Below are 20,905 nucleotides of genomic sequence, written 5' to 3'. Positions count from 1 at the left end.
GTACGAAAAGGGAATAGAGTGGCAGTCCCCCCTTCGGAACCCGGAGAGGTGAAGGAAGAGTTACACTCACAAGAAATAAATTGATGGTATGCCCCCCCAAAGTTTGGGTTGAGCCTTTGAAGAGAACAATCTTTCCTTAGTTTCATAATGACTAGCTTGTGTTCTGTATTAATCTTCATGGCTCTGACCTTCTCATCCATAAATGTCAGGAGTGTTAGGTCTAAAGTAAGAGCCCAAAGTGTTCTATCCTTCTTGAATAGTGTAACATCAGATGTTATTTTAATACAGGAATGTGCTATACCTTTCCTAAAAGCATATGGTCAGTGGCAGGATATGTGGCCACAAATGTCCATCTGGAGTGGATCAAATGAAAATAAAAATGATGGAGTAGCCATATTGGTGAAAAACCCTCTGGTGTCGGTGAAGGGAAGTACTGTAGTAAGTGATGGAAGAGCACTTGTTGTTAACCTTATTTATATGGAAAAGGAATTTAAGCTCTTGAACATTTATGGCCCAAATGACAAACACGAAAGATATGATCTTTTAGAGGCTTTGCAACCCCACTTGTTGGGAAAAGCGCCTTTAGTGTTTGGAGGGGATTTTAACTGTATTTTAAACAGGAAAGATAGAAAAAGAGCCACACAAGATGTGAAGATTGATAAGACGTCACTTTTACTACAAGGTTTAGTCAGAGACTTTAAATTGATAGATTGTTTTCCAACGGTTCATCCAATGGAGGAGGGTTTTACTTGGTATAGTGGAAATGGTGACAGGGCCTCTAGAATTGATTATATCTTTGTTAGAGACTTTTCACCAGTAGAGGCCACTTTGATGCCCGTCTTTTTTTCTGACCATCTGATGTTAACTGTTAAAATTTCCCTTGAACTAGATATAACAATGGGGAGGGGAGTGTGGAGGTTAAACTGCTCCCTACTGGAGGATCAGGATCTGCTCAGACAGTATAAGGAGAGGTATACTGAATGGCAGACTCTCCAGGATTTCTATGCAACACGTGTCTCATGGTGGGAAATGGTGAAGTGTAGGACTCGGTCCTTTTTTAAACAAGCAGGAAAGAGAAAGAAGGCCGCAAAAGACAGGTGTATGAGAGGACTACAGAAAAGGTTACAGAGGTACCATCTCTTAAATAGGTGGGGTTTACACTTCTACGAAGAAATTAGAGAGGTTAAAAAAGAAATGCAGAAAATAGCAAATGATAAAAGTATGGGAGTCATACTAAGGAGTAGAGAGAGAGCGAGAGAGGAGGGAGAAAAATGTACGAGATACTTTTTCAAAAAAATCATGAACAAACCTGGCTCTGTCTCTCAGCTAAGAAACAGAGCTGGAGAAAAAGTAGTGAGTACTGAAGGTATAATAAAAGTGATTGAAGAATATTATGAAAACCTGTATGGGGAGAAAAATGTGGAGGAAAGAGTCATTGAGCAAACCCTGGAATATATTGATAAGATTGTTGAGTCTAGTGATATGTTAAGTCAACCTTTTACTACAGCCGAGTTAGGTCAGTGTCTTAAGAGTTTTAAAACTGGAAAATCCCCTGGTTTAGATGGCCTGCCGATTGAGTTTTATCTGACATTTTGGGATATTTTAGCTACTGATTTACTTTCAATTTTTACAGATTTTAGTGAATTAGATAAGCTGCCTGAAAGTTTTAGAATGGGTTTAGTCACACTCGTTCATAAAGGGAAGGATAAAACTCTCTTGGAAAATTGGAGACCGATTACGCTTTTAAACTGTGACTGTAAATTATTCAGCAAGCTTCTAGCAGAAAGGACAAGACCGGTTTTGGACCAGATAATCCACCAAGACCAAGCATGTACTGTAAAGGGCAGGAAGATCACGGATAGTCTGGTGTTGATTAGAGACACGATTTGTTTTGCTCGAAAGAGAAACAAGCGACTGATTGTTTTGAATTTAGACTTTGAAAAAGCCTTCGATAGAATATCTCACCGGTACCTTTTTAAAGTTTTGCAGAAGATGGGTTTCCCAGAAAGGCTTATATCCTGGGTAAAGTTGTTGTACACAGATATAAAGAGCAGATTTGTCATGAATGGGACCCTGACGAATGCAGTTCAGGTGAACTGTGGTTTACGACAGGGATGTCCCCTGTCCGCTCTTTTATATGTTATTTGTATTGAACCCCTGGCACAAATTTTGAGGAAAGATAAGAGTATAAACGGGATGAACATACCTGGGAGTGGGGGGCAGGTGGCAAAGTGTGTACTGTACATGGATGATATTAGCATCCTGTGTACAGACATATCCTCGATGAGAAGGACTTTTGAAGTTACGGACTGGTTCGGAAGGGCTTCGGCCTCTAGACTCAACAGGGGCAAGACTCAGGTACAATTCTACGGGCCATGGGAGACTATAGAATTGACTGGACTTGGAATAAATGTGACACAAACCGACCAAAAAATTTTAGGGGTTAGATTTGATAAGGATGGTGGAGGAAAGGCAAATTGGCCGGGAATGATAGGAAAAGTGAATCAACGATTAGGCCTATGGAGACTGAGAAAGCTGACTCTTGGAGGGAAGGTTTTAGTAATTAAGGCAGTGATTTTACCCTTGCTTCTTTTAGTCAGCGCAGTCTTTTTGCCACCAAAGGACGTATTGTTAAAACTAGAACGAGCCATCTTTTACTTTCTATGGGACTCCAAATGGGAGAGACTTAAAAGAGGGATAATGAAGAAATTAAAGGAAGATGGTGGCAAAGGAGTCCCAGATCTGTATTTATTCATGGGAAGCCTCTATACAAGTAGCCATATGAGACAGGCTACGAGTCCTAATAGTAATCCTCTGACACAGGCATGGGTTAGATTTTGGTTAGGTAGCTACCTAAGACAAAAGAAAATCCTGCCAGTAGATCTTAGAGTCCCCGTCTCCTTTGATGTTCCTGAAGCCTATGTAGAGCTGAAATCCTTTTTAACCTCCTTTAAATTGGAAGATCAGAGTTTGGACATTTTAACAAAACATCATTCTCTCATTTCAGTTGTGCAGGAGAGGGGAGAGGTGGTCCCAGTCAGAGGCCTCCCTATTGGAGAGGCCATAGAAGTGTGGCGTCTGACAAACCATCCCGTCCTTTCTAACAGGCTCCAGGATGTGTCCTGGATGGTGGCTCATGAGATTCTCCCAGTCAGGGCTGTCATGCACTCCAGAGGAATGTCGACAACAGAAATGTGTCCCCGACCGGGTTGTGGCGCGCCTGAGACGGTGAGGCACCTACTCTGGGAGTGCAGTGCTGCTATAGACCTGTGGGACATGGCCGGCTCCTTAAATTTCCCGTACTTACCAGCAAGGGAGGTCCTGACAGCAAACCTAATCCTCTATGGGGTGAGCCAAGGAGTGAAAACGCAAAGAAAAGGCTTTGAAAAGCAGTGGCTCGCCCTTGCTGCTATAAAAGACGCCATTTGGACCTCCAGAAACTTGTTGGTGAGCAAGCACACGCAGATCCCCCCCGTGGCTGCTCTCCGAATGGCAACAGCAACAGTAAAAGAGATCTGTGCCAGAAATACTAAGTTGAGAGAGCAGCCGCAAAGAAGAATCGCCTCTGTGCCCATTCGGATGGAGGAGCCGGGTTCGCACATAGAAAGGTCTAAGCAGCAACAGCCTGGCTCTCCGGGAGAGGTCGGTGTGGAAGGAGCAAGTTGGGGAGAGTCCCCTCTGAGCACCGGAAGCTTGTGAAGGGATGGGATGGTTTTTTTTAAATAATTTAAATTCTCTATGAAAAAAAAAAAAAAAAAGAAGGAAAAAACATTTAAATATTTGTTTTCCTGTTGTATTTTAAAAGGGGATGGGAGATAATAAAGAAGTAATCCTTTTAAATGTGGTGGGCTTATGAAAATAAATGAGATGATGATGATGTTGTTATATGTCTGAGTATCAATAAAAATTTTTCCAAAAGAAAAAATCTGTTCTTATCAGTTTAATATCTGATACGTCCCCTACCCGGGGACCATATATTAAATTGATTTTTGGAGCAGTGAGATGGAATAGGGGCTTGCGCCGTCCACTCCACGCATCGACCTGGTATTGCAGTATTTCTAGGAACGGTGCACCCCCTGAAGCTGTGAAAAACAAATGGCATTTGACTCAACCGTTTGTGCAAAGAAATTTCTTATACGCTAGATATATGCGTGCGTCTGCATATGTGGACATTGTCTTCGTGTAATCTTCCAAGGTTAGTCAGACTGAAATGTTGCAACTTAATATTTGTGAATGAGTTACATTTAACTATTACCAGAATTACTAAATCCTGCCACTTGGACTGACACGTGGCTGGACACACACTTTCTATGGGAAATCAAAAAAATATGTCGTTTTGAACTGCAGTTACACTATTCTGGCTCGAATCCTGCAGTTACCTCTGTTGTCCACTAGAGACCAATAGAAGTCTTTAAAAACCGGAGGCTGCCATCTACAAGGACTCATGTTGATTATAGGTTTAACTCTTCTCTTTCTCTACATACTGCAGCTTTCTGTCCTCTGTGGCTGTAAATTACATCGTTTGAAAAAAAAAAAACCCCACACAATTTTTTCTTGGCTTTTTAGCTAAAATCACCTGTATTGTCTGTTGTTTCCATTTGTGGATGGTTAATAGTGCAGAAGATTGTTTTTCTGTTTTCAGGATTACATGAAAACATTTTGGAACAGATCATTTTTGTATATAATAAATCTTAGGATAGTATTGGTTTTGATGATTTATAAAACAGCTGTGTGCCGTAGCCCTGGTAGTGTGGATCCTTAGTGTGTAAAGAGTAGATACCTCATGTAATATGTGTGAATGAAAATCCATGGACTTTATAAGAGTCCTCCATTTATGGCTATGATCCTAACAAACAAGATTAATACGTTTCTTTCTCCTACCAATCTTCCTGTTTCCTAAAGGAACACGCATGCACAATATATATGCACCAGGATGGCCGAGTGGTTAAGGCGTTGGACTTAAGCTCCAATGAGCGCATGCTCTCGTAGGTTCAAACCCCACTCCTGGTATAATTTGGAGCCTCATGACTGGTAAACTGAAATGTATCTATGGGAGCAACAATGATCAATAGGAGTTTTTAGGAATTTGCTGTGAGCAATATCCCCCCACCCAGTCATCCCCAAAAAAGCTGGGATGAAAGACAAATGAGAGGTCTGTGCCAAGGTCGCCCCCTCTCAGTCTTACTGTACATGTTATATGTAGAACCGTTGGCTTGTGCAATTAGGGAAAGCCCAGACATAACAGGAATACAGTTACCGGGAGGAGAAACATTAAAAATTTAACAGTATGTAATTATCATATTATGAAAACAATTATAACGCCAAGAAAGTTATAAAAATGAATTGAAGACGCTCCGTCTCAACGACCGCTGATTGGACTGCAGGCGACCACGTGATTTTGAATCTCATTAACCGGCATGCGCTGACCGGCGTTTCAGAAACTAAAGTGTCGTCATATATGTGGCGCCGTTTAAAAACTGAAACATGCCGACCATAGTTATATTGTGATGTTTCGGAGGTAAAACGTCAGTAAAACATCGACCTCTACCATTTGTTAGAAGGCGACTGTGTTCTTCATTGTAACCATGAGTTAGAGTTGCAGTAAGCAGAATGAGTCGTTTCTGTCGTGCGATATGTGGGTATCGCTTCTCGGCCTTTTGGCTAAGATCAAGTGTAGTATCTGTTCTTATCAGTTTAATATCTGATACGTCCCCTACCCGGGGACCATATATTAAATTGATTTTTGGAGCAGGGAGATGGAATAGGGGCTTGCTCCGTCCACTCCACGCGTCGACCTGGTATTGCAGTATTTCTAGGAACGGTGCACCCCCTGAAGCTGTGAAAAACAAATGGCATTTGACTCAACAGTTTGTGCAAAGAAATTTCTTATACGCTAGATATATGCGTGCGTCTGCATATCTGGACATTGTCTTCGTGTAATCTTCCAAGGTTAGTCAGACTGAAATCTTGCGACTTAATATTTGTGAATGACTTACATTTAACTATTACCAGAATTACTAAATCCTGCCACTTGGACTGACACGTGGCTGGACACACACTTTCTATGGGAAATCAAAAAAATATGTCGTTTTGAACTGCAGTTACACTATTCTGGCTCGAATCCTGCAGTTACCTCTGTTGTCCACTAGAGACCAATAGAAGTCTTTAAAAACCGGAGGCTGCCATCTACAAGGACTCATGTTGATTATAGGTTTAACTCTTCTCTTTCTCTACATACTGCAGCTTTCTGTCCTCTGTGGCTGTAAATGACATCGTTTGAAAAAAAAAAACACACACACAATTTTTTCTTGGCTTTTTAGCTAAAATCACCTGTATTGTCTGTTGTTTCCATTTGTGGATGGTTAATAGTGCAGAAGATTGTTTTTCTGTTTTCAGGATTACATGAAAACATTTTGGAACAGATCATTTTTGTATATAATAAATCTTAGGATAGTATTGGTTTTGATGATTTATAAAACAGCTGTGTGCCGTAGCCCTGGTAGTGTGGATCCTTAGTGTGTAAAGAGTAGATACCTCATGTAATATGTGTGAATGAAAATCCATGGACTTTATAAGAGTCCTCCATTTATGGCTATGATCCTAACAAACAAGATTAATACGTTTCTTTCTCCTACCAATCTTCCTGTTTCCTAAAGGAACACGCATGCACAATATATATGCACCAGGATGACCGAGTGGTTGATTCTTGGTCTTAGGCTAGGACTGCGACCCTCTCCTTTGGGTGTCTGGGCGGTGAAACCTTGGTTATTTATTGCAGCGCAAAGGTACGTGGTTTTTTATAGAAATTATTTGTTTGTATTGAAAACGTTTCCTTTTTAATCTTCTGTTGTGTGTTTGTAGCAGGTGTTTTTTCTAAACCTTTGGTGCCTCCGCAATGGCTGGGTATGCCAGTATGCGGAGGCATCTCTGTGTGCGCTTCAGTTTAATTGAAAATGTTGGAGAAGTGCCAAAGATGTCCAGGCTGGATTTCTCCAGGAAATTGATTCAACAGGTGTTGGGATTTTCACCAAATGACTTGAATTGCATTTTGACCCTCCCTTTTAACAGGGGTTTTGATGTAAGTTTCAGCTCAAGCGAATTGTTGGAAGAGTTTTGGAGAAGATTCGAAAATTTGAGACCACAATTTGAAATTTTCAATGTGGAGAAACTGACAGACAATACTATGAAAACAGTAATAGTTAAAATGTTTAATGAAACGGTGAATGCCCAAGACATTTGTGTGTGGTTGGGGAGATATTGTACGGTGAAGGGTCAGCCGAGGAAGGTGAGAGATGTGGATGGAATATGGAATTGTGTATGGAAAGTACCAATACAGCAATGGGAAGATCCCCAAGGGTTCCGGGGTTTAAAACATCTCCCGTCCATGATAGTTTTGGGAGATAATAGAGGCTATATCCATTACCAGGGCCAACCAAAGCTCTGCCGGAGGTGTGGGGAGCATGGGCATTTGATAGAGGCATGCGAGGAAATCATCTGTGGGAAATGTAAAGAGAAAGGGCATACGTATGCTGATTGTAAAAATGACCGTAAGTGTAACTTGTGTGGAGGGGAAGGTCACCTCTTTAGGGACTGTCCGCGGTCCTTTGCAAATAAACTTAAAAAAGGAAACCAGATTAATGAGGGAAACCTGATTGCAATGGTAAACGAGGATGTCTTGATTGATGCAGCTGGGACAGATATTTTAAATCAGTTCCCAGCACCTGAAGACGGAGGGGAGGAACAGGAGGAGGAGGGAAAAGGGGAGGAGCATGGAAGACCTGCCCAACCAGAACCCTCAGAGGAGGGGGAGAGAGGGCAGGAGGAGAGTGGAGTTCAGAAAGGAGTAAGTGGTGAAAGTGAAAATGCTCAAGGGCAGCCCCCCCCTGCCCCCCCTGTCCCCCCTGGCCTTCCTGATTCACAGGTGGCAAAGAGGACTGCAGCAGAACTGTCTTCTGGGACAATTGTTTCAGGAAAGAGAGGGAGGCATGAAACACCTTCAGGGAGTTCCTCAGGGGAGGACTCCAGGGTCTTCCCCTCTGACTCACCAAATGAGGTTTCCTTCCTTAACATAGTTCTGCAGTCAACGCCAAAGGAGCGGATGGTAAATGCAGCTCTGCGACAAAGGCCGTCACCTAGAGTACGAAAAGGGAATAGAGTGGCAGTCCCCCCTTCGGAACCCGGAGAGGTGAAGGAAGAGTTACACTCACAAGAAATAAATTGATGGTATGCCCCCCCAAAGTTTGGGTTGAGCCTTTGAAGAGAACAATCTTTCCTTAGTTTCATAATGACTAGCTTGTGTTCTGTATTAATCTTCATGGCTCTGACCTTCTCATCCATAAATGTCAGGAGTGTTAGGTCTAAAGTAAGAGCCCAAAGTGTTCTATCCTTCTTGAATAGTGTAACATCAGATGTTATTTTAATACAGGAATGTGCTATACCTTTCCTAAAAGCATATGGTCAGTGGCAGGATATGTGGCCACAAATGTCCATCTGGAGTGGATCAAATGAAAATAAAAATGATGGAGTAGCCATATTGGTGAAAAACCCTCTGGTGTCGGTGAAGGGAAGTACTGTAGTAAGTGATGGAAGAGCACTTGTTGTTAACCTTATTTATATGGAAAAGGAATTTAAGCTCTTGAACATTTATGGCCCAAATGACAAACACGAAAGATATGATCTTTTAGAGGCTTTGCAACCCCACTTGTTGGGAAAAGCGCCTTTAGTGTTTGGAGGGGATTTTAACTGTATTTTAAACAGGAAAGATAGAAAAAGAGCCACACAAGATGTGAAGATTGATAAGACGTCACTTTTACTACAAGGTTTAGTCAGAGACTTTAAATTGATAGATTGTTTTCCAACGGTTCATCCAATGGAGGAGGGTTTTACTTGGTATAGTGGAAATGGTGACAGGGCCTCTAGAATTGATTATATCTTTGTTAGAGACTTTTCACCAGTAGAGGCCACTTTGATGCCCGTCTTTTTTTCTGACCATCTGATGTTAACTGTTAAAATTTCCCTTGAACTAGATATAACAATGGGGAGGGGAGTGTGGAGGTTAAACTGCTCCCTACTGGAGGATCAGGATCTGCTCAGACAGTATAAGGAGAGGTATACTGAATGGCAGACTCTCCAGGATTTCTATGCAACACGTGTCTCATGGTGGGAAATGGTGAAGTGTAGGACTCGGTCCTTTTTTAAACAAGCAGGAAAGAGAAAGAAGGCCGCAAAAGACAGGTGTATGAGAGGACTACAGAAAAGGTTACAGAGGTACCATCTCTTAAATAGGTGGGGTTTACACTTCTACGAAGAAATTAGAGAGGTTAAAAAAGAAATGCAGAAAATAGCAAATGATAAAAGTATGGGAGTCATACTAAGGAGTAGAGAGAGAGCGAGAGAGGAGGGAGAAAAATGTACGAGATACTTTTTCAAAAAAATTATGAACAAACCTGGCTCTGTCTCTCAGCTAAGAAACAGAGCTGGAGAAAAAGTAGTGAGTACTGAAGGTATAATAAAAGTGATTGAAGAATATTATGAAAACCTGTATGGGGAGAAAAATGTGGAGGAAAGAGTCATTGAGCAAACCCTGGAATATATTGATAAGATTGTTGAGTCTAGTGATATGTTAAGTCAACCTTTTACTACAGCCGAGTTAGGTCAGTGTCTTAAGAGTTTTAAAACTGGAAAATCCCCTGGTTTAGATGGCCTGCCGATTGAGTTTTATCTGACATTTTGGGATATTTTAGCTACTGATTTACTTTCAATTTTTACAGATTTTAGTGAATTAGATAAGCTGCCTGAAAGTTTTAGAATGGGTTTAGTCACACTCGTTCATAAAGGGAAGGATAAAACTCTCTTGGAAAATTGGAGACCGATTACGCTTTTAAACTGTGACTGTAAATTATTCAGCAAGCTTCTAGCAGAAAGGACAAGACCGGTTTTGGACCAGATAATCCACCAAGACCAAGCATGTACTGTAAAGGGCAGGAAGATCACGGATAGTCTGGTGTTGATTAGAGACACGATTTGTTTTGCTCGAAAGAGAAACAAGCGACTGATTGTTTTGAATTTAGACTTTGAAAAAGCCTTCGATAGAATATCTCACCGGTACCTTTTTAAAGTTTTGCAGAAGATGGGTTTCCCAGAAAGGCTTATATCCTGGGTAAAGTTGTTGTACACAGATATAAAGAGCAGATTTGTCATGAATGGGACCCTGACGAATGCAGTTCAGGTGAACTGTGGTTTACGACAGGGATGTCCCCTGTCCGCTCTTTTATATGTTATTTGTATTGAACCCCTGGCACAAATTTTGAGGAAAGATAAGAGTATAAACGGGATGAACATACCTGGGAGTGGGGGGCAGGTGGCAAAGTGTGTACTGTACATGGATGATATTAGCATCCTGTGTACAGACATATCCTCGATGAGAAGGACTTTTGAAGTTACGGACTGGTTCGGAAGGGCTTCGGCCTCTAGACTCAACAGGGGCAAGACTCAGGTACAATTCTACGGGCCATGGGAGACTATAGAATTGACTGGACTTGGAATAAATGTGACACAAACCGACCAAAAAATTTTAGGGGTTAGATTTGATAAGGATGGTGGAGGAAAGGCAAATTGGCCGGGAATGATAGGAAAAGTGAATCAACGATTAGGCCTATGGAGACTGAGAAAGCTGACTCTTGGAGGGAAGGTTTTAGTAATTAAGGCAGTGATTTTACCCTTGCTTCTTTTAGTCAGCGCAGTCTTTTTGCCACCAAAGGACGTATTGTTAAAACTAGAACGAGCCATCTTTTACTTTCTATGGGACTCCAAATGGGAGAGACTTAAAAGAGGGATAATGAAGAAATTAAAGGAAGATGGTGGCAAAGGAGTCCCAGATCTGTATTTATTCATGGGAAGCCTCTATACAAGTAGCCATATGAGACAGGCTACGAGTCCTAATAGTAATCCTCTGACACAGGCATGGGTTAGATTTTGGTTAGGTAGCTACCTAAGACAAAAGAAAATCCTGCCAGTAGATCTTAGAGTCCCCGTCTCCTTTGATGTTCCTGAAGCCTATGTAGAGCTGAAATCCTTTTTAACCTCCTTTAAATTGGAAGATCAGAGTTTGGACATTTTAACAAAACATCATTCTCTCATTTCAGTTGTGCAGGAGAGGGGAGAGGTGGTCCCAGTCAGAGGCCTCCCTATTGGAGAGGCCATAGAAGTGTGGCGTCTGACAAACCATCCCGTCCTTTCTAACAGGCTCCAGGATGTGTCCTGGATGGTGGCTCATGAGATTCTCCCAGTCAGGGCTGTCATGCACTCCAGAGGAATGTCGACAACAGAAATGTGTCCCCGACCGGGTTGTGGCGCGCCTGAGACGGTGAGGCACCTGCTCTGGGAGTGCAGTGCTGCTATAGACCTGTGGGACATGGCCGGCTCCTTAAATTTCCCGTACTTACCAGCAAGGGAGGTCCTGACAGCAAACCTAATCCTCTATGGGGTGAGCCAAGGAGTGAAAACGCAAAGAAAAGGCTTTGAAAAGCAGTGGCTCGCCCTTGCTGCTATAAAAGACGCCATTTGGACCTCCAGAAACTTGTTGGTGAGCAAGCACACGCAGATCCCCCCCGTGGCTGCTCTCCGAATGGCAACAGCAACAGTAAAAGAGATCTGTGCCAGAAATACTAAGTTGAGAGAGCAGCCGCAAAGAAGAATCGCCTCTGTGCCCATTCGGATGGAGGAGCCGGGTTCGCACATAGAAAGGTCTAAGCAGCAACAGCCTGGCTCTCCGGGAGAGGTCGGTGTGGAAGGAGCAAGTTGGGGAGAGTCCCCTCCGAGCACCGGAAGCTTGTGAAGGGATGGGATGGTTTTTTTTAAATAATTTAAATTCTCTATGAAAAAAAAAAAAAAAAAAAGGAAAAAACATTTAAATATTTGTTTTCCTGTTGTATTTTAAAAGGGGATGGGAGATAATAAAGAAGTAATCCTTTTAAATGGGGTGGGCTTATGAAAATAAATGAGATGATGATGATGTTGTTATATGTCTGAGTATCAATAAAAAAATTTTTCCAAAAGAAAAAATCTGTTCTTATCAGTTTAATATCTGATACGTCCCCTACCCGGGGACCATATATTAAATTGATTTTTGGAGCAGGGACATGGAATAGGGGCTTGCTCCGTCCACTCCACGCATCGACCTGGTATTGCAGTATTTCTAGGAACGGTGCACCCCCTGAAGCTGTGAAAAACAAATGTCATTTGACTCAACAGTTTGTGCAAAGAAATTTCTTATACGCTAGATATATGCGTGCGTCTGCATATGTGGACATTGTCTTCGTGTAATCTTCCAAGGTTAGTCAGACTGAAATCTTGCGACTTAATATTTGTGAATGACTTACATTTAACTATTACCAGAATTACTAAATCCTGCCACTTGGACTGACACGTGGCTGGACACACACTTTCTATGGGAAATCAAAAAAATATGTCGTTTTGAACTGCAGTTACACTATTCTGGCTCGAATCCTGCAGTTACCTCTGTTGTCCACTAGAGACCAATAGAAGTCTTTAAAAACCGGAGGCTGCCATCTACAAGGACTCATGTTGATTATAGGTTTAACTCTTCTCTTTCTCTACATACTGCAGCTTTCTGTCCTCTGTGGCTGTAAATTACATCGTTTGAAAAAAAAAACACCACACAATTTTTTCTTGGCTTTTTAGCTAAAATCACCTGTATTGTCTGTTGTTTCCATTTGTGGATGGTTAATAGTGCAGAAGATTGTTTTTCTGTTTTCAGGATTACATGAAAACATTTTGGAACAGATCATTTTTGTATATAATAAATCTTAGGATAGTATTGGTTTTGATGATTTATAAAACAGCTGTGTGCCGTAGCCCTGGTAGTGTGGATCCTTAGTGTGTAAAGAGTAGATACCTCATGTAATATGTGTGAATGAAAATCCATGGACTTTATAAGAGTCCTCCATTTATGGCTATGATCCTAACAAACAAGATTAATACGTTTCTTTCTCCTAGCAATCTTCCTGTTTCCTAAAGGAACACGCATGCACAATATATATGCACCAGGATGGCCGAGTGGTTAAGGCGTTGGACTTAAGCTCCAATGAGCGCATCCTCTCGTGGGTTCAAACCCCACTCCTGGTATAATTTGGAGCCTCATGACTGGTAAACTGAAATGTATCTATGGGAGCAACAATGATCAATAGGAGTTTTTAGGAATTTGCTGTGAGCAATATCCCCCCACCCAGTCACCCCCAAAAAAGCTGGGATGAAAGACAAATGAGCAGAATGAGTCGTTTCTGTCGTGCGATATATGGGTATCGCTTCTCGGCCTTTTGGCTAAGATCAAGTGTAGTATCTGTTCTTATCAGTTGATGATAAATCGCTTCTCGGCCTTTTGGCTAAGATCAAGTGTAGTATCTGTTCTTATCAGTTGATGATAAATCGCTTCTCGGCCTTTTGGCTAAGATCAAGTGTAGTATCTGTTCTTATCAGTTTGGGCGAGAAGCAATGAAGGATGGCGGCATCGTCGGCCAATTTCTCTGAGAGGAACGCATGGACGTATGGAACAAGAAATACGCTGAGATTCGAACTTATGGAGAAAGAAACGCAATTTCATGACAGAATAACCTTCGGACGAAGAATCCTTTTTGAAGCCCTAAAGATACAGCCGGAGGAGATCTTCCGCCTTCAACAGAGTGCTGCAAGCAAACACTATGATGTGACCTTTTGTACTGGAGAGTATGCGGAAGAAGTGAGAAAGAAGAGTATCGTGGAAGAAGATGAGGAACTGCGGAAATATACGGTGACCCCTTTGTATCGGAACGATTATAGAATTTTAACGATACATATGTATAATCCTTGGGTCACGGAAGAGACTATCAAGTACTTCCTGGGGAGATACGTTACTGTCCTCCCAGGAGTACGGAAAATAAAGGACGGCCTCGGCCTATGGACTGGAAAGAGACAATTTCGCATCAAATTGAATGCGGATATGGACAGCGAGGATGGATATTGCCATCCGCCCGCAGTATTTTCCATTGGAGCGGATAGAGGCTTCCTAGTTTATGCAGGGCAGCCTCAAGCATGTAGGAAATGCGGAAGTACTGGACATAACGCGGACAAATGTGACCAGGTGAGGTGTAGGAGTTGTGGCAAGCTTGGTCATATAACAAAGGACTGTAAGGAGCCCAGAAGATGCCACCTATGTGACTCAGACGCACATATGGCGAGAGACTGCACTAAGCCCCGGCCATATTCGGCCGTGGTGAAGACTGGACTCGTTGAGGAAGATCGCAGCGAAGTGGAAATAGACTCTGACGCCGGAGAAAGGCCACAGGAGCCGCCACAAGCTGCTGGAAATCAGGCTAACGAGGATAAAGCGGGGAGCGCGGAGGAGGGGACGGAGCGGCGAGAGGAGAAGGGGGAGAGGAGTCCCGAGCAAGACGGTGAGAAAGAGAAGCAGGGGGAGGATCCCCAATTGTGGGAAGTGGTCGCAAAGCCACGGAGAAAATCTGCAAAGAGGAGGAGAAAGGTGAGCCCGGCCACCTCCTCGGAAGAGGTTAAGACAAGAGACCAGGAAGTCAGGGAGGAGGTTTTGGAGGAAGGTGGGAACGTGGAGGGGTATGTATGGAGAGGAACACAGACTGAGTGTATGCATACCCCGTTAAGTGACGTGACAAGTGACGGGGACATGGAAGAGGAAGGTGAGAGTGAAGAAAAGTCAGAGGACTCCTTTATAAAAAACTTATTGTTACATGTTAACATGGATAGATAAAGACTATGGGAGAAGAGCAAAAATTTATCAAGTGACTTATCGCAACCCTTTTTCTTTGTTTTTTTCTTCTTTTTTTCATTTTTTTCTCATTCTTTTTTTGTTTAATCCTGCTCTTAGTGCTCTACTTGCCCTTCTGTTTATGGTATGGGGAAAATACGAATAATTACTTTGAATGTTAGGGGGCTAAAAAACGCCCGAAAGAGGAAAATGGTCTACGAATTTTTACTATGTTATAATTTTGATATTTGTTTGGTACAAGAAGCCCATCTAAAGGATGAGGGGGATGTTGTTGTGTTTACTGAGGAATGGAGGGGAGGGGAAGCCTCTTGGAGCATCGGGGGGGTACATGGGACTGGAGTCGGGGTGTTATGTGGGAATAAAGGTATTCGGATAATGGAGAGCTATACGGTAATACAAGGAAGGGTAATGGTGGTGGATGTTGAAAAAAATGGGACCCAATGCCGGATAATAAATGTGTACGCACAGGTGGAGCACGGGCTACGTAGGGACCTCTTCCAAAAATTGGACACCTGTTTCTTGACTAAAAAGGACATTATTGTGGGAGGGGACTTTAACTGCTCTCTGGAAAAGGAAAAGTGCTCCCTCCCCTTTAAGACCTTTATTAAAAAATATGAATTAATAGATGTAATGGGGAAACTACAGGGAAAGCAGGTGGGGTACACATGGAAGAACTCAAGGGGGGCGAAAAGTAGGCTAGATTATATTCTTGTAGGAAAAAAGTGTAAAATAATAAACGGAAAAACTATACCGGCTCTTTTTACAGACCACCAAGCTGTGGATGTGGAGCTTGAGATAGAAGGGCCTGACTTTGGAAAAGGGTACTGGAAGTTTAACAATGATGTGCTTGCTGAAAAATCCTATAGGGAAGGTTTTATAAAAATCTTCCCTTTATGGGTAGAGATGAAAAGCTTATACAGCAATGTTGTGTTTTGGTGGGAGGACATAAAGAAAAAAATAAAAAAGTTCACGGTCGATTATTGCTCAGAGAGAGCAAAGTTTAGAAAGAAGGAGTTTGACATAATACAAAAAGAGATAGAACATATTTATGTTACGCAAAATAAGGGAAAGGAAAAAATAAAGGAAGGGTATTTGGAAAATTTAAAAATAAGACAGGAAGAATTGCTCGAGAGGAAAGCAAGGGCTGTAATATATAAACTAAAGCAGGAAGAGTATGAGGAAAATGAGAAATGCTCCTCATATTTTTTCAGAAAGATGAAGATAAGAGATAAGAGGGGGGTTATAAGGAAATTGGAGAAGGATGGAAATGTGATTAGGGGGAAGGAAAACATGTTAAAAATGGTGAAAGAATATTATGGAGAATTGTTCAAGAAGGAGAACTTGGATGAGGGAAAGGGGGAGTTTTTTATAAGTTCCCTAAAGAGAAGGTTACCGGAAGATGAAAGAGGCAAGTTGGGGGGGGAATTGACAGTAGAAGAGGCACACAATGTGATAAAGGCAATGAAGGCTAATAAGGTGCCTGGTATAGACGGCCTAACAAAAGAATTTTATGTGGCTTTCTGGGATATGGTGGGGATACACCTTATAGGGGTTTTTAAGGAAATCGTGGAGGGAGAAGAGATGTCAGATAGTATGAAAACGGGAGTGGTGTCCATACTGCTTAAGAAAGGAAATCCAAACCATCTAGACAATTATAGACCATTAACTATGTTGTGCGTGGACTATAAAATCTTGAGTAAGATTTTGGCAAACAGGCTAGCAGGAGTCATGTCGCACATAGTAGAGATGGATCAAACTTGCGGGGTACAGGGGAGGCAGATCACATGGAACTTACATCTACATAGGGATGTACTCACATATGTAAAGGAGAGAAACATAGCGGCAATATGCATTAGTTTGGACCAGCAAAAAGCGTTTGATAGAGTAGACCACGCTTTTTTGTGGAAGGTAATGGACGGATTGGGCCTAGGAGGGGTTTTTACAAAATGGGTAAAAGTCCTATATAAGGGCATAAATTCAAAAATAAAAATTAATGGTTACCTTACGGACAAAGTACAACAAACAAGAGGATTGAGGCAAGGGTGTCCACTATCGGTGGTGCTCTTCGTGCTTTACGCTGAACCCCTGGCTTGTGCAATAAGGGAGAGTCTAGTCGTAAAGGGGATAACGCTGCCACGGGGCGAGAGCTTAAAAATATCTCAATACGCGGACGATACGATATTATACCTGGCAGACGACGAAAGTTTAAGGGGAGTGATAGAAATCTTAAATGATTACGAAAAAGCAACAGGATCGAAAATAAACAAAGAGAAGACGATGTATAAATATCTTGGGAAGTGGGAAGGGAGAAAGGATAACATTTGTGATTTTATGTTGTGTGAAGGTGCTATGGACATATTAGGAATTTCTTTTGGGAACAAGGAGGGGGACGCCTTATGCAACTGGAAAAAGAAGATGACTGCAGTAGATAGAAATTTGGGATTATGGAAAACAAGAAAACTCTCAATCTCAGGGAAAGCGTTGGTCATAAAGGCTGAGGTGTTGCCAAAGTTGCTACACTTGGCCTATGTTTTTCCGATGCCGCAAAAGTATAGAGCTCAATTAATGAGGGGGATATTTAAATTCATATGGGGGGGTTATGAATACGTAAAAAGGGTGCAAATGTACCAAGAAATAGCAGATGGTGGGAAGGGGGTGACAAACGTCCCATTGAAGTTGGATGCAATATTCTATGCAAGTGTTTGTACACTATTGAAAAAGACATATATGCACAAATGTCAAATCCTGTTATGGTTCTGGTTGTCGATACCATATCGGTTCTTAATAGGGTGGGACAACAAAGGCCCTAAAGCGGAGACTAGGCCGGAGTATTTCCAGCGAATGGTAAAGTGGGGGAGGAGACATACGGAATGTAATGAGGTGGATACAATTGTAAATCACAAGCTACTATACAAAAAATTGGTACAGAAATCTAATGTCAACTTAGTAATGGTGAGCTCAGAAGTGTGGGAACGGGCTCAGGATAAGAGTTTTAAGAACGGATTAAAGGATTTTAATTGGTTGCACCTGCATAGAAGACTACCAGTAAGAGTCACAATGTATGCCCACGATTTGGGGAAACAAAAAGTTTGTCCAAGGGAAAATTGTAAGGAAGATGAAACGATTGAACATGTATTATGGGGATGTGAATATGCAAAAAAGGTGTGGGACGGGGTAAAAGGGAATTATAAGTGCTTGGAAAACGTGACATATGATGAAATCACCTCGTTCGGGGTTAAGGGAGTGGGAAAAGAGCAATATAAAGTACTTTGTATGCTGTTATCAATTGTAAAGCTTAAATTATGGAAAGCAAGACAGGGTTTCATAACGGGGGTGTATAAATGGGGAGAAATTGGAACAGTTAAGGCAATAGAGAAAGAATTTGAAGGTATATATTGGCACGAACTAGAAAAGTGGGGAAGTGACACAATTAAGGATAGGTGGAAAGCTTTTTTCTTAAACCCACCCAAAAGAAGGTGGTAAGTGACAGGGAGCGAGATAGTAGGTATGTGTTGGTTGTTATTGTTTATCGAAATGTTCTTTGCTTCGTGTGTTGGAAATCGGATTTAGCTCGGGAGAATGCTCTTTGGGATGGAAAGAAATGAAGAAATGTAAATGTTGTGAAAAAAAAAAAAAAAAAAAAAAAAATCTGTTCTTATCAGTTTAATATCTGATACGTCCCCTACCCGGGGACCATATATTAAATTGACTTTTGGAGCAGGGAGATGGAATAGGGGCTTGCTCCGTCCACTCCACGCATCGACCTGGTATTGCAGTATTTCTAGGAACGGTGCACCCCCTGAAGCTGTGAAAAACAAATGTCATTTGACTCAACAGTTTGTGCAAAGAAATTTCTTATACGCTAGATATATGCGTGCGTCTGCATATGTGGACATTGTCTTCGTGTAATCTTCCAAGGTTAGTCAGACTGAAATGTTGCGACTTAATATTTGTGAATGAGTTACATTTAACTATTACCAGAATTACTAAATCCTGCCACTTGGACTGACACGTGGCTGGACACACACTTTCTATGGGAAATCAAAAAAATATGTCGTTTTGAACTGCAGTTACACTATTCTGGCTCGAATCCTGCAGTTACCTCTGTTGTCCACTAGAGACCAATAGAAGTCTTTAAAAACCGGAGGCTGCCATCTACAAGGACTCATGTTGATTATAGGTTTAACTCTTCTCTTTCTCTACATACTGCAGCTTTCTGTCCTCTGTGGCTGTAAATTACATCGTTTGAAAAAAAAAACACCACACAATTTTTTCTTGGCTTTTTAGCTAAAATCACCTGTATTGTCTGTTGTTTCCATTTGTGGATGGTTAATAGTGCAGAAGATTGTTTTTCTGTTTTCAGGATTACATGAAAACATTTTGGAACAGATCATTTTTGCATATAATAAATCTTAGGATAGTATTGGTTTTGATGATTTATAAAACAGCTGTGTGCCGTAGCCCTGGTAGTGTGGATCCTTAGTGTGTAAAGAGTAGATACCTCATGTAATATGTGTGAATGAAAATCCATGGACTTTATAAGAGTCCTCCATTTATGGCTATGATCCTAACAAACAAGATTAATACGTTTCTTTCTCCTACCAATCTTCCTGTTTCCTAAAGGAACACGCATGCACAATATATATGCACCAGGATGCAGTGGCGTGTCTAGAAAATTTTTGTTGGGGGGGCCAGGTAGGGGCACAGATTTGGAGAAGGGTGGCAGATGTAATTGGCAGATAATGTTAAAAACAATTCTACCAACCGTTCACCATAATTCAATAACCCTGTAAACCTAATAACCGTAACCTTATTAGAATGAGATTTTAACCACTACGGTGCAAAGTGTTTAGATACTGTGTTGATTAAGTACAAGAGATACAATCAGTCAGTGTTTATTCAGCATTCAAGGACATCAATATTTGCATAGTATTTTTACTGACATGTAGTGCACATGTGTTTTGGGCAAAAACATTTTTGAATATTAAAATACGAACATTTTTAACATACAATTGGCAAATTAGCCAATTCCAATGCAAAACCAATGCCTGTTAAAAAAAAAAAAGAAGATAATCTTCTCACAAACTGGTGTTTGATTTTGAAACAGGAAAAAAGTGGAGAAACAACTGAAAAGACTAACATTTGAATAAAACCTGAAAGCAAGTAAATACTTTATATGCTGCCTTACTTTGGTAATATTGAGAACAACACTGGCTGATGATGAAATGCAGTCAGCTGGCATGGTGACACTGCCAGTATTAACCTGCAGGGCTGGACTGGGACAAAAAATTGGGCATTTTCACTACAGATTGGCCCACCAGGTATTAAAGCCATAAAGCCTTTGAATGAAAACAAATGCTGTTGTGACAGTGATGTACAGTCTTTTTGGTATATGTATGATTTCCATACATTTTACGTCAGATAAAAACTTTCTTCACAAGATTCAGATAATTATTTAATAAAAGCTAGATATTTTAAATGAGAATAAAAAAGAAAAGTATTTCTTTGTGCCCACCTTTCCCTGTTAATGCCCTACCTGGCCCCCTGGCAACACTTTGCTAGACCCGCCCCTGCACAGTTACCAGCTGTCAGCTACATAAAAAAAGGATCCTGGTGTTATTTATCTCTCAGAAACAGTTCATAACTTCAACTCATTCCTGTCACCTAAAAGGTAAACCTGTTTCTCCATCACCTGTTCAGCTCTGATGATTCAGTAAGGACATCTCCTGGTTTCATCTTCATGTTTCCCTCTCACCACATATCCAAACCGACATCATGACCAGCAGCTTTACAGCTTTACAACTGTGGCTCCAGCAAACATTCTAACTAAATAAATTCTAACAACAGCTGATCAAGCTTAAACGTGCTGCTGCTGTTTAGCGCGACATCTGCTGGTTTCCTCTTTCTGGCTCAAAGTGGGTGATAAACAAACAAGAGAGACGATCAGCTGATCATTGATCAGTTTCATGATTGAAGTAGCAACAGGAGAGAGAGGAGAGATAATGAGAGGAGAAGAGGCAGCTGTGCAGCGTAAAGACAGAATAACTCCAGTTTTGTGTCTTTTTCCATCCTAGCTGAAGTCCGGGACAAACTGCGTCTCTTCTCAGC

General features: G+C 41.5%; 4 non-coding genes and 4 pseudogenes across 4 annotated transcripts; all 8 read left to right on the top strand.

The window, feature by feature from the left end:
* Positions 1-3,903: 3,903 nt before the first annotated feature.
* LOC143412838 (U2 spliceosomal RNA) lies at positions 3,904-4,078 on the top strand (annotated as a pseudogene).
* Positions 4,079-4,927: 849 nt separating this feature from the next.
* trnal-uaa (transfer RNA leucine (anticodon UAA)) lies at positions 4,928-5,010 on the top strand. Its single transcript has one exon. It is a non-coding gene; the product is annotated as a tRNA-Leu (tRNA).
* Positions 5,011-5,641: 631 nt separating this feature from the next.
* On the top strand, positions 5,642-5,832 carry LOC112433847 (U2 spliceosomal RNA). The gene has a single exon (XR_003023731.2). It is a non-coding gene; the product is annotated as a U2 spliceosomal RNA (small nuclear RNA).
* Positions 5,833-12,041: 6,209 nt separating this feature from the next.
* Positions 12,042-12,216, top strand: LOC112433139 (U2 spliceosomal RNA; annotated as a pseudogene).
* Positions 12,217-13,063: 847 nt separating this feature from the next.
* trnal-uaa (transfer RNA leucine (anticodon UAA)) lies at positions 13,064-13,146 on the top strand. The gene has a single exon. It is a non-coding gene; the product is annotated as a tRNA-Leu (tRNA).
* Positions 13,147-13,321: 175 nt separating this feature from the next.
* LOC143412842 (U2 spliceosomal RNA) lies at positions 13,322-13,427 on the top strand (annotated as a pseudogene).
* An 18-nt stretch (positions 13,428-13,445) lies between these two features.
* Positions 13,446-13,636, top strand: LOC143412844 (U2 spliceosomal RNA). The gene has a single exon (XR_013093371.1). It is a non-coding gene; the product is annotated as a U2 spliceosomal RNA (small nuclear RNA).
* A 4,739-nt stretch (positions 13,637-18,375) lies between these two features.
* On the top strand, positions 18,376-18,598 carry LOC112433140 (U2 spliceosomal RNA; annotated as a pseudogene).
* Positions 18,599-20,905: the final 2,307 nt, after the last annotated feature.

The sequence above is a fragment of the Maylandia zebra genome, linkage group LG15, assembly GCF_041146795.1.
Source record: "Maylandia zebra isolate NMK-2024a linkage group LG15, Mzebra_GT3a, whole genome shotgun sequence".
In the NCBI taxonomy this organism is placed as follows: Eukaryota; Metazoa; Chordata; class Actinopteri; order Cichliformes; family Cichlidae; genus Maylandia; species Maylandia zebra.
This window is presented reverse-complemented; position numbering and strand designations above follow the sequence as displayed.